The sequence below is a fragment of the Cheilinus undulatus genome, linkage group 3 (genome assembly GCF_018320785.1).
Source record: "Cheilinus undulatus linkage group 3, ASM1832078v1, whole genome shotgun sequence".
Classification (NCBI taxonomy): Eukaryota; Metazoa; Chordata; class Actinopteri; order Labriformes; family Labridae; genus Cheilinus; species Cheilinus undulatus.
In genome coordinates, this window is record NC_054867.1 from 24,983,743 (window position 1) to 24,996,766 (window position 13,024).

A 13,024-nucleotide genomic window follows, 5' to 3' on the forward strand; every position below is an offset into this window, starting at 1 on the left:
TTGTGTATTGCATCATGTTGCATCGTATAGTATGGTATGGCATTGCATCACATCGTATTGCATTGTATCGTATCGTGAGTTATCCCGCAGTTCCCTCATGTAGTCCTTACGTTATGTTTCTTTTGATATATGAGTGAAACCAGAAGCCATTTAAGGTTTATTCCCCCTGTTGATTTGAAAGCAGTTGATTTCAAAGTAAGCTTTATTAAGAAGAAATTCCTTTACTAATGGTCGGTTCAGGTTTTGGTCTTCAGTGCAGCAGAAGCCAGCTCTTGTAAAGAATAATAAGGAAGGGGCGCAGGTGGCCTAGTGGTTTAAGGTCCATGTATGCAGACAGCCTGGGTTTAAAGCTGGCCTGTGGCCTTTTCCCTTGCATGTCTCTCCCCACTTTCTCATCTCTGTTTCCAATTCTATCTACTGTCCTCCTCTATCAATAAAGACACAAAAGTTTTCTTCTTTTTTTTGTGAAAGAAGGTTGGAGTTTCTGTAGTTTTTCTTATCATCCATATATAGAACACAGTCAAATCCCTTATTCAAATCTGTAGTACAGTATTTCCACCTGACTTGAAGAATAAATGTTGGTTATTGTGCATGATCTCACCACCAGGAGGCCTCTGCAGTCGTTAGCAAGTAGTCATCACCCTACCTTCTCTCTGGTGTTGTCTGTGTTTCTGTTCAGCAGGTGGACATCTCTTGCTGTTTAAAAATGCCAATTTGAATCAGTGTTTGCATGCTTTTTTATTGTTCAGTGCACAATCATGGAGGAGAGAAGAAAGAAGGGGTGATTTAGGAGATGACCCTTGTTTCCAGTAAACAAATCTTAGGGCATCTTTTCAGAGGAAGTTTATTTGAATCTGAACTCACTTGACTGTCACAGGACAAATTAGATGAGACTGCAACTGAAAGTAAACATATACTCAACACTGGATGCACTATAGTTACTGCCACTTCCAAATTGTTTGCCATTTCTGAATTGTTCATTCTTTAAAAAAAAAAAAGCAAACTAATAGTATTCAAGTTTAGTTTTATGAGGGATTTTCAAATCACATTTCAGAAATATCACTAGCTAGTCACATTAGGTTTTTTCTATCCGTTGTGATTCAGAGCTCTGTTTCCCCCACCTGTGCATATTTTCCTAATACATCAGTGTTTTTCTCCCATTTACTAATCCCAGAAGAATGCAGTGACCATAACTTTCAGTAAATGTTAAAAATGAAAAAAGATAATTATTAATAATAATAATCAAAACCCTCTCTAACTGAAACCTTGGCAGTCTTATAACCATCTAAGCCTGTAGGGTTGTGGGCGTCATTGTGGTAGTGTGTGGGAGTTCTTTTAAAGAAGTAAATATGCTGATTCATTGCCATATAGCTGAGGAAAACACATTAAAAGTGACCCTACAGCGAAAAAGGAATTACTTCAAGAGTTCATTGGTTTCTGTGTGCACATGTGTAGGTGTTGCTGTATATAAATGTTGAACACTGCTCTCCGAAGGAGGCTGGACTGAGGGAGGAGCTCAGCACTAGAGCAGAAGAGAGAGGGAGATGAGTTTACTGGACACAGGGCTCTCGTTGTTGCACCAGACTACGATATCCAGGCTAATTTAGGGGAAGAGGAGGAGGAGGAGGAGGAGGAAGCTGAGCTGGGACTTAGAGAGGGGGAGGAAGGTGACTAATAGTGACTGCCACTCAGCCTACTGTAACTCAGCTGCTGGAGGGAGGAGTGGCATCACAACCAGTCAACCGGCATATGAATGCTCTCGCTTGTAGCCAGCAAACAAGTGTCTGTGGCTGACTGTCAGTGAGTGTTTGCTTTAACACGTGGACGAGCGGAATTCACTTGGATGCAGTAATGTTGTCTTTAGGATAGCTGGAGAGTTGCTGGTAAGTAAAACATGCTGTAATACATGTATCAGCATCATTGTTTTAAAAAGATTTCATCTAGCTCCTATCTTAAAGAATGCTTTTATCAGATGTTATCAATCGTATCCTTCTTAAGCTCTATCAGTAACAGTGAGAGAAGCAGCTTTGTTGTCCCATACTGCATTTTGACCTTTCAGAAACAGAAATAGCATCAAACATCATCACTGCATTGTAAAGCAATGTAATGATTGTTTGTTATGTGCAGCTAAGTTGACGCACACAGCCAGAGAGATGGTACTGATTGTGTGGCAGTCTGGTGAGGAAATAATGAATGCTACTTTATTTGACACTGTTCTTATGCTTTGTTGTTCACCAAAATGCACAATTTTAAGAAATCAGTGGGGTCAGAGTGGTTGAAGGTGATTCTTGTTATTACCACACCTGGGCCACAGCAGGTTGACTTAATGGACAGTATATCTCCCCGTCAATGATTACGATGAGCATGTGTGTCTGTTGTTTTTAAGTATCTTAATCTTGTTTGTGTCCATACTAACTTGGTTACTCACATAACAGCTGTATTGAATCTTAATTTTTGATAAACTAATAAGTTTGAATCAGGGTTCAGTATCAAGACATTACAATCAAGGATTTAGATCTAAAGCACATCTCTGTGCTTCATCCGTGGTATGACGAACAGTTTATTGTTCTTTCCCTGGGTTTCCTGCACAGGAAGTTGCTTCACTACTGACAAAATGAGGGGTTGTGAAAACTGATGGAAGGAAAGGAGAAGTGATGCATTGTGGTTAAAATTGATGATGTTAGTCTATTGTCTTTCCTGTATCTCATTGCATTATGCTTTGATTAGAAATGACTGAAAGTGGTTGTGCTGATGATCTACTGGTCCCTTCCTTGCTTGTTTTCACATGCTTCTCTGTGATGAGTGAAGCAGAGGCACCTGGGTAATGTAGTGCTGAGCAGACAGGCTGTCTCTGAATGAGGGTCGTTCTTGGTCAGCCAAATATAGATGTGTTTAGAAGGTGATAGGCATTGTGATTCACACACAATGTTGATGATTTATGGTGATTCATAAATGCAGATGACCTTCAGGAAGCCGGTTGCTGGGCAGAAAATTAACACTTGTTTGGGTAGTTCATACGTCAGAGTAACTACAGTACATTTACTCTCGCTCTTAATCCACCTAAATTTTATTGTCAATCTGAAGACATTAAAGTCCCTGTGAAACACAAACTTTGTCTTAACACACTAGATATGTTAGAATATGGTTGCTGTAAACATTTGAAAACACTGAGATCTATGCGTGACTGAATTTTGGATTTAGACCCTTAGAAAGTTGCCTTGGTCATGACCTCACCAGTCTTGAATGGGAATTACCCTCCCCCCAACGCTATTATGATATAAAATCACTGAGTAGTTCATCTCAGTACAGTCTGTTATTAGCTGATGTTGCTGTCTTCACTGAAAGTGAACAGCCAGCTAAATGCTGTGTTTTTGGCTGACCGCCGAGGTCAGCCCTACGTATGACTCTGTCCGTATACTGACTGAGTAACTGAGTGAGTGACGCTTTTGAATGAGGCATAGAATACAGAGCTGCGTTTGCTTGGACTGAATGCTGTCACTAATGGCTGTCTCCACTGTGTTAACTAGGCTCTAGTTAACATCATCTATGTATGACTCATCCATACAGAGGTGCACTATGGGCGGGGTTTACTTGTGCTGAAAGCCCTCTAATGGCTGCCTCCACTGCTCTTAATAGTCAGATATAGCTTAAGCCTCTGTTTCACCAGAACAGGGCCACATTTCTGTATGAAAAAGAAAGAAAAACAACCCTATAAGCTTTTCATGTTGGGAAAGAATGTTGTTTTTTACTCCTTTGCTGACCTGCTTTGGCATAACTATGTTATAGCTGAGGGGGAAAATGTAATTTTCTATGTCAATTCTTATGGGCAACGGCTGCTCGAGTAGCAATTAGCTCTAAGTCACAGCAGCACTTCGTCAAAACTGGACATTTCTTTATTAAAACAAGTGAAGACAGCAACACTTAAAGCTTTCTGTAACTTAAAGCTTTCTTTATTAAAACAAGTGAAGACAGCAACACTTAAAGCTTTCTGTAACAGAAGGGGTGTTTTTGTTCTTCTGCCAAACCGCTTTAGTTGAGAGCAACACGGAGAGCAACAGCAACACCCCCCCCCCCCCCACCCCCAGCATGATTATGTGATAGTTACAGGAAAGGGTTACTAGTTGTATACAGCTAATGACTTGTTGTGTCCCAGCTAATGTCTAGCAGGCCTGCTAGTTGTTAGCTGGGACTGAGCCGCAGCAGCGCTTCTGCCTGAACCTGACAAGTGCAGAGAGCAACACTGAAAGCTTTCTGTGACAGAAAAAAATGTTCTCGCTCTACTCCCGGTCTGTTTCGGCATGGCTTTCTGATCATGGTGGTGGGCTTGTCCATGTTGTCTGCCGATTACTGTTAGTGTGGATGTTGCTGTAAGACCGCTGTTCTTGTTTACTCCGACCTGGACCGCTGTTCTTGTTGAATCTGAGGCACAGCAGCAGCTGTGTGTGTCTGTGTCGCTGCTTGAGCAAGAGGTGTGCAGTATGTTAAAGAATACTTCTTAAATATTCCTTTACTACTATATGTTTGTGGGGAACAAATAAAAGTTAAAATCTCCACATTTGCGTTGTTTAGAGAACGTTACATAAGAGAACGTTAGAGAACATTTAGTGCGTCTTCATTTGCAGGGAATATGATAAATGTGCTGTTTATAGAAAATTAATGGATATAAAAACAAGAACTGTTAATGATTTGATTTTAGTATAAAATTACTACCATTTTAAACTTATATCTGACAAAAAATAATTGGTTTCCAGTAACACTGTCTCTATCAGTGAATTCTGACACGTCTGTAGAGTTTCATATGTACACAGAGAAGAGCTTTATGAAGAGGAGAGACAGAGAGAGAGGACAGCATGTAGCTATGTACATTTAAGAAGCCACAATAAATTTGGCTCAAAAAATAACAACAATGAAACAATCACTCTGCCAGTCAGGCATTTCAACAGGCATCCCAGATAGTTGCGGTCAGCCATATACTGGATTTTTACCTAGTCTTGTTCTGAACCTTACAGGGTCTTTAAAGTTAAATAACTTTTGAACAACAAGTCGGATCCACTTACTTTATTTTCCCCCTGGAAGCCTTTTCTGCCATTTTAATGATGCTATCCATGCCTTTATAGCTCTTACGGTTGCTTTTCTAGAGAGCCTGGAACTTGGGTGACTTCCTAGGGTCTTAAAAGATTAAATCCACACCAGTAACTCTGATACTGAATGTTGTTTTATCCACTTTTTAATCCATTTTCAATATTTCCTCTGCTAGCTTGGCATTAGACACCATGTAGCATTCTCGAAACAGACATCACATGGGTTGTGACAACCAATGACAGGCTGTTCAATCATCCTGTCATGGTTAGCAAAACAGTGCAAGTGCAAACACTCTGAAAGTGAAGAAGAGGGCCTGACTGGCTCATAATGGAGAGAAGAAGAGACAGCCTGAGATGTGGGTTTCTGTGTCACTGCAGACAGGAACTGCTTTGAATAATGGCTCATAATCAGCTGGCATAAAAAGTGCATGGACGTTTTTTGTAAATATGTAAATATTTTGAAGACTTTTTGTCACAGAATGATTATTTTTTTTACTTTCTGGCCCCCGAGAGATGAAAGTTCAAGTTTGTGCAAAAAAGTCTCATTCATTATTGTTTACCATGTGTCACACATAAAAATCTTTGAGTCTGAAAGTCCTATAATTTTTTCTTTTGTCTCTATAGTCCCATAACCTTTAAAAAAAATCAGGTGACATGACTGCGGCACACATATTCTTAAAGCCCAGGTTGTCCTGAGAAAAACGATGTCTAGATCAACTACAGGGTTGATGTTTTATAAGCATTTTAAGACAAAAAGTCCAGGTGAGATGAAATCGTTAAAAGATGGCTTAGGGCACAGAGGGTTAAGGAGATGGTGGTGGGTCCTGATGCTAAACCAGTTGAGAAGGACTGCTCTACAGTACAATGCTTGAACCTTTATTTTATGCAATTTGAAGTTTCTAAAGCAGCTGGAACACAAATAAGAGATGGTCTAAACCATACCAATCTTGACACTTATTGGTGACGAAAGAGCAACAAAATCAATTAATGAATTTTATATTTAAAAAAACAACTGAATCAAAGTAGTTCTGCAGCACAGTTTTCAGTACTCTCGTTGTCAATGCCTCTGCTTTTTTATCTTCCACATGTATATGCTTTGTAGCAACTTCTTCAGTGTGTGTTGCACACCTGCTGCTTCCTCTCTTTAAACACTCCACTGCCTCCTCAGTTGTTTAATGACCTAATAGTAACTGTCACATTTCTTATATGACATCTACTCATTCCACCCATTCATAATAAAGCATCTGCTTTCTTTCTTTTTGTTTGTCTTTGTTTCTATTTTGTTTGACACCTGCATCACATCTCTCTGCTCAGTGACCTCCTCCTTCAGATTGTCTTTCACTCTGTCCAGCATCCAGACATGTAAACCGCAGCATAAGGAGAGCTTCCTCCCTCTTTCTGACCTGTTGTTCTCTCTAACAGGTAATGAAACTTGTCATGTGTCTATATGTCTGTTTTCCATGTAAGCTATACTGTTTAAACCCTTGAATCAGTGATTGTGCTGCAGCTATGCACCTGCTTTGAAGGCAGCTCTGACATAACAGACATAAATCACAATTATCCTAAAGTGACCTTATCACTTGTGCCCCGTTATGCTCTTACTAAATCGGTTGCATCTCTCTGGTGTAGTAAGCACATATCTCAGATGGTAACAGAAGGGTTTTTATATCTAAAGCCGAAATCAACCCAACAACATAGCAGTCCAGAGTGTTTGAAAGTGATCCATCTGTCCATCTGCCAGTCTGTCTGTCTGCATGTCCATGCACTATAGTTGGTGTGTTCTGTTGCTAGGGGATACAGCTTTGTGTGTGTGGACACAAAAGAGGAAGGGACAAGGACCTAATGCTTGCCATGCCAGCACTGTCACATAATCCTACCAAACTTACTCTTTGAGTGTGAGCATCGACAGTGCTTTAGGAACATCAGGACTGTAGGTCTGTTTACATTTTGTGGAGGTGTCTACATAAAGGCTAACTTTCACCTCAGAGAAGTAACACATTAAAACACTTGACCTTTTTAAGTGCAAGTCTCTGACGAAACCCCACCTGCTCCTTGCATTCAGATACACACTCATTAACATACACATAACAAAAAAGCACAGCAGGCCCAGGGGAACAGGGTGTTCCTGAAAAGGAGAACAGAGAGCAAGTGGGGTTATTTTAGTCATTAGAGCAGGCAGACAGATAGCTTATTGCGGAAAGGGCGTGTGTGTGTGTGTGTGTGTGTGTGTGTGTGTTTGTGTGAGTGTGTATGGTTTTTGCACTGATGGAAAGGGCAGTGAAGTGCACTGTGCCATGTCACATCTGAAACCTTTGGGTTGTAATGTGAAGTTGGATATGTGGTTTATTGACCTGCATCAAAAACTCTTATCCTGGGTTGTAAAAAGGCTGCAAAGTAAAACACAAACATATTTTGATGCAAGAATTTAGGTTATCTTAATAACTGCATTGCTGCTCTTTACAACATATGTTGATTGTTATTTGCTTTTTGATATGACTGAAGCACATGTGAGCGCACACGTGCTGTGTGTGAGGGAGGATCTCTATGCGTGCATGTGCACACCCCACTGTTGGCTGTGAAAAAGGCCTTTCTTGGCATTGCACACTCAGCTCTAAAAATACACAGTCCACAAATTAACACCATGACTCTGAGCACAGGTGCCCTACACTGCCCCCAAGTGTGTGCACTTGTGTTGTTGTGTCTGTGTGTTGTGTGTACGAGTTCAACTTGGCACATGTTAGTATACAAAAGAGCTCAAAACATGATTCATTTATCCTTTACTTTGTACACATATTTGTATGGTGTGATTATGGTTGGCATGCATGTTCGTGACTAATCTGAGGCACGATCCAGAGATGACCCCTGACCCGGGCTTCCTCCGCTCTGCGTCCTCCCACTGGCTGTCCGTGTTTGAAGTGAAGGGACTTGTGACATCACAGCGTCGGACACACAATGGCGGCTGTGTGCTCTCTCAGCATCACAGATGCCTGCTTTCCCAGTGGATGCCAGGCAATGGAAAAGGCCCATGTGGGAGATCACGCTGCCTGGTAGCAGTGTGTCACCATATGATATCAGGAAGTGATACTCCGTCAGAGTGTGTTTGTGTTACCGAATGTGTGTATTATATATCATGGCTTAGTCACAGCTGAAGGCTATATGATACATGCTTTACACTTTAGAAAGTTAGTCTGTTATGTAAACACTAGATCTAGTATTTTCCTTACTACTGATATATCTGTTTAAATAGAGTAAATATTTATCAAACATGAGCTCAGGTTCATACATAGGGATTCAAATCTGTGTTCAAGAACCAAATTGTATGAGGTATGCACATACTCTGAAGTACTGACATGCTGCTATGTTATGAAGTAGTTGCATTAGAAATCATTAGAAGTTTTTAAAGCCTGACTGGCAATTTAGACGGACAGTGTTTTTGACCAGCATGGGCCTATTACAGATATAAAGAGATATGTGATAACATTTTTTTTTCTGCAGAACAAAACACTTCATTGGTAGATTTAGAAACAGTGTCTTCCTTTCCTTTTTTCAGAGTCTTGTGCTGTGACTCCATAGTTTTGGTGTCTTAAACACTAGTCTCTGCAGCACAAACAGTAAAGAATCTTCATGATCTTCACAAATTGTCAGCTTTTTCAAACAGTTGTATATATTCTTTGATAAATTATTTGTTAAAGAATGAATCCTGAATCTTAATGAACCCTAACATTTACACAGTCAGACTGCAGGTTGTTAAAAAATGGGAGTAGCTCCAGAATAGCTAATTCATCTCTTTTTTTTGTCTGAGCTGATAGAACACATTTTTATTTTTAAGTAACAGTACTCAATCACTTTGAGTATTTTTTTGTCATTGTACTAAAATTATTTTGCAGTCATCCCTTAATCTGCAGTTTTCCTGAAATGCCACTTTTGCACCCTGAGGGAAGTTACCCTCTAAGTTAGACAAGGCTCACATCTGGAGACCATCCTAAACATGATGAGGATAATGTACTGAACTCTGTGGGAGAGCACTTCCTGGGTCAAAGTGCACATTTAATCTTTTGCTGTTAGACCGAGCAGTTGAAAGTTGTTAAAAATCAGTTGTGTTAACTTAAAAACAACAAAATAGACATTTCAGCAAGTAAACAGTACTTAAACACTAAGTATTTTTTGTCATTGTACTTAAAGCTATGACAATCATCCCTTAATCTGTAGAGTTTTCTCAGATTGCCTTTGGGTATTAGACCATTTTGCACCATGAGGGAAGTTACTGACTCAGTTAGAGAAGTGCTGCCTTTGGAGGGAAACCACAATATAAATTTAGATGTTGAACTGAACATGGTGGAGGACAAATTCCTCATTCAGATTGCACCTGTCAGTAATTGTCACTTGAGTCACTTAAGTTGGCCTACCTTGGATGGCATAATTGTTTAAGGTTAAAGAAAGTGACAGAAATAAGGGGAACTTGCAGTGGATAAGGAATATGAACAAAAAAGTTAAACATGTTGGTGTGGTGCTGTTGGTTGTCTACAATTGTTGCTGCTATGTTTACAGTGCATTTCGGATTCGAATATTCAATTTGAAAACATTACATTTGTTGCTGCTACCTGAAGCCATCAAAAAATGTAAACACATTTAATGGTAATAATATTAATTATACATTTTAGAATATTTTGTGTTTTTGAATCAGAAATCCTGTTTCAAGTGTACTTGAGCTTCTTGTAGCCTTACACATAATACCACCAAAAACAATAAGAATATTAATTATGATTTTTTTTAAATATTTGATTTCACATCAGATATGGGTACACATGTATTGGAATCAGATGGGGACTGAGAAAAAGCCCATCTCTATATACAACCAGCTGGTGCTCTAGGCTGCAGCTCATTAACTTCTTGTTTGGACACAGACCTGCATTTATTTTGAAATAAATAAAAGGAACTTTGGGTAAATTGAAGATTATGACATGAACTTAACCACAGGAAAGGGAACTTGTGATGGATTGAAAATGAAATAAGGGAACAGTTAAAAGGTGAGCATTTGATAACACAAAGTACAGCTGACTTGGCTTGTCCATTGAGCTGTCTTGAGATTTTTTTTTTTTTTTTTAAAGAAAAATGAGACATTAAGGAACAGTGCTATACTTATTTAACATCACTGTGGCTGCAGGGATACACTGCAGTAGCTTAGCCATAGTGTGATGAGAGGGACAATAAGACATGGGATAAATAATAATTAATGCACAAATTATGGGCATTAATTGATCACAATGAATGCATTAACTCTGACAACCTTAATTGTCCCACTGCCATCTTTGTCATTTTATTGGTTAAAATCTCATATCATTAGGGCTCAAAAAGTTTTCAAATTGATGTTGATTTTTCTCATTTCAGTTCTAAAGCTCAGACCAGTTAATTTGTTAAGAATATTATAAGCTTTTATGGCTGTGATTAAGTGTGAGAAGCAACAGAAATAATTCATTAGACCTTTAGAGGGTAATAGCTTTTGCAGCTTTAAAGACTCAAATCACAACACAGGTCCTCCTCTGGTTGGCATTCCCTTTTTACTGATTGAGTTTGGAGATGTGCAATCACTCCATTTGTCTGTTTCTATAAATACACTGTGCAGCATTCCACCACTGTGTCTGTGTGTCCAAACTCACGTGTTTGCCAGTGTAGGAAGGCGCTAACAGAAAACTATTAGTGCCACTGTTAAAAGAGCACCTGAGTGAGGCTTCATGTCAGCAGCAGGTGTGATGGATAATTCTAGAGCATCCAGAGCTGTGTGTTAGGAAAATGTCCACTGCACTTGCACTTTCTGTCACTGTTATAGAAGTCTTTTAGTCAGTTTGGGCAACTTTGAGCTTCTCTATAATCTGAACATGTGTGAGTTTCAGTGCATTTCTCTACATGGGTGTGTGTTTTTCATGCAGACTGTCCAATGGGCACAAAGCGGGCAGTGTGCCCCCTCGGGTGCTGAAATGTACACTTCGTACAACAGGCAGCTTCAGTCCTCAATAGGAGCTGCCCTTCTTATTGTACCTCTGGCACAATGAGCTTTTCTCTCGCTCTCTGTCTTTCTCTCTTTAGCACCATATACAGACAGTGTTGCTGATGAGAGACTGGAGGAGGCGGATGCTGATTGGTTGTTTGAGACTCTGATGTCCCTGCTGCTAATTCTCTGTATCCAGTTGTCTCCAAACACTGAAACATCAGCAGGGATATGATACTCTGAGAATGTATTTTTGATCAGACCTTTGTTTGTGGTCATGTAGAGGACAAACATCAGTCATATCAGAAGAGGAACTGTCAGTCTGGGACTCCCCATTGCTGTGTTCATATACACAAGTTTGTGTGTGAGAGAGACAAAATAGGAGGGGTGTTTTAGAGGGGTTTGGGTGTTCCCCATCTCTGTCCCTCTCACATGATCACCTAAGATCAACAAGACCACATGACTCCCTCATGACATATTCACCATATTAGAGGAAGTATCTTAGTATTCCTTGTATTTGTGGGAACATAGGGGCAAGAGAGCATTAATGCTAGCTACCGATATCCTAGAGCCTCCTAGAATCATGAAAATAGCTGTGACAGTGTGTAATTGATGTAGTCAGACCTTCACACAAGGTATTTGTCTTCTCCTTTATCTCAACTTGCTCAGAAGGGCAGAGAGCAATGTGGAACAGCAGTATTCACACATGCACTCTTACATTTTTTAGAAAATTTCAGGACTACATTGATACATTGGTATTAGCATCAGCCCTGATTTTTACAAACGGTGCATCTCTAGTAATGAAACTGTAGGTTAACCCTCTGTATGCAGCTACTTGCTCAGAAGTCGGAGAAAAACAGAAACAGTGTAGACCTGTGAGTACTTTGATAACTTTGTTATACGTTACCCCCAGTACTGATGCTGAACAGCTTTATGTCAACTTTATATCAGTCTGGCCATGCACCAGTCCCAGCTATAGACGTCATGGTAACACTATATTTGAAGGAGAGAGAGACATAACACTGTCAAAATCATCACATGACACCTTTCATGTCAGGGGGCTTTATAAACATATGTTAATGTTGTCATTAAGTGTCATTTGGTCACTTATTATTAACGCTTGTGTTGCCTTATGCCCGATTTGCATGGGACTAGAATTTCCTATGCAATCAAATATAATCAAAGTCTGTTTTTGATCCCGTAGGAATTGACCATGTCTGAAATTTGCGGAGAAAGAGTTTGAGATGATAATAGTTGATCACTGGTTGTTTCTTCATGCTTGAATGATTTTGGGTTTTAAGTTTAATAAAGATTATTTCGTTTTGTAGTTTAATGGGTAATTTTTTGACCCTTGGTATGAAGGAGAGCACACAGAATGCAAAGTCCTTTGCTTGAACTTAATGAAATATCTTAAACAGATCCAGGATCATCAGCTGCTTCTCTATTTTAGTGTTCTTACAAAAAAGAAAACATTAAAATATCAAATTGTTGTTTGACTTATGTATTAGCCCATGAATACAAATAATTAATTCACCTTCGGTAAATACATTTACTGTATATAATTAGTGTTTAAATATGAGATAGACCAATTGCTATTTCAGTATTTTCTGTTATTATTGTCCTGTGTTATTGTAAAACAGTCATTGCCTTTAAAGACAATACATTTGAGAAACTGGACTTTTTCCAGGCATTTGAAGCCACGTGGTCTTTATTTACCACGTTAATACACAACACAAACATCACGAGTACTCTACGCATCCTTTCAACAGCCTGATTTATTCTACAGGCAGTTATTTGAGGCTTCACCCAGACAGAAACATTCACTGTAGCAGTGAATGCTTGGGGGGCTCTTTCACTTGATGGATAGGATCAGGAGTCTTACAGCCTGTCTTTAAACTTCTTGTAAGAAGTTGACTGCTTGCTCTTTCTTTGGTAGAAACAGAGAGAGTGTGAGTAA

General features: G+C 39.5%; 1 protein-coding gene across 9 annotated transcripts in view; it reads left to right on the forward strand.

The window, feature by feature from the left end:
• tfeb (transcription factor EB) overlaps positions 1-13,024 on the forward strand; it is a 47,627-nt gene that overhangs the window by 13,119 nt on the left and 21,484 nt on the right. Inside the window, exons 1-2 of one of the 9 annotated variants that reach the window (XM_041782759.1) lie at positions 1,648-1,883; positions 6,396-6,503. The exons of 4 other annotated variants lie outside the window; for them this stretch is intronic. The gene's annotated coding sequence lies outside the window, so the exon portion shown is untranslated. Of the gene's footprint in view, positions 1-1,647; positions 1,884-6,395; positions 6,504-13,024 lie in introns of those variants that run through there. 4 more of the 9 variants (XM_041782761.1, XM_041782758.1, XM_041782760.1 and 1 more) reach the window with 4 other exon arrangements.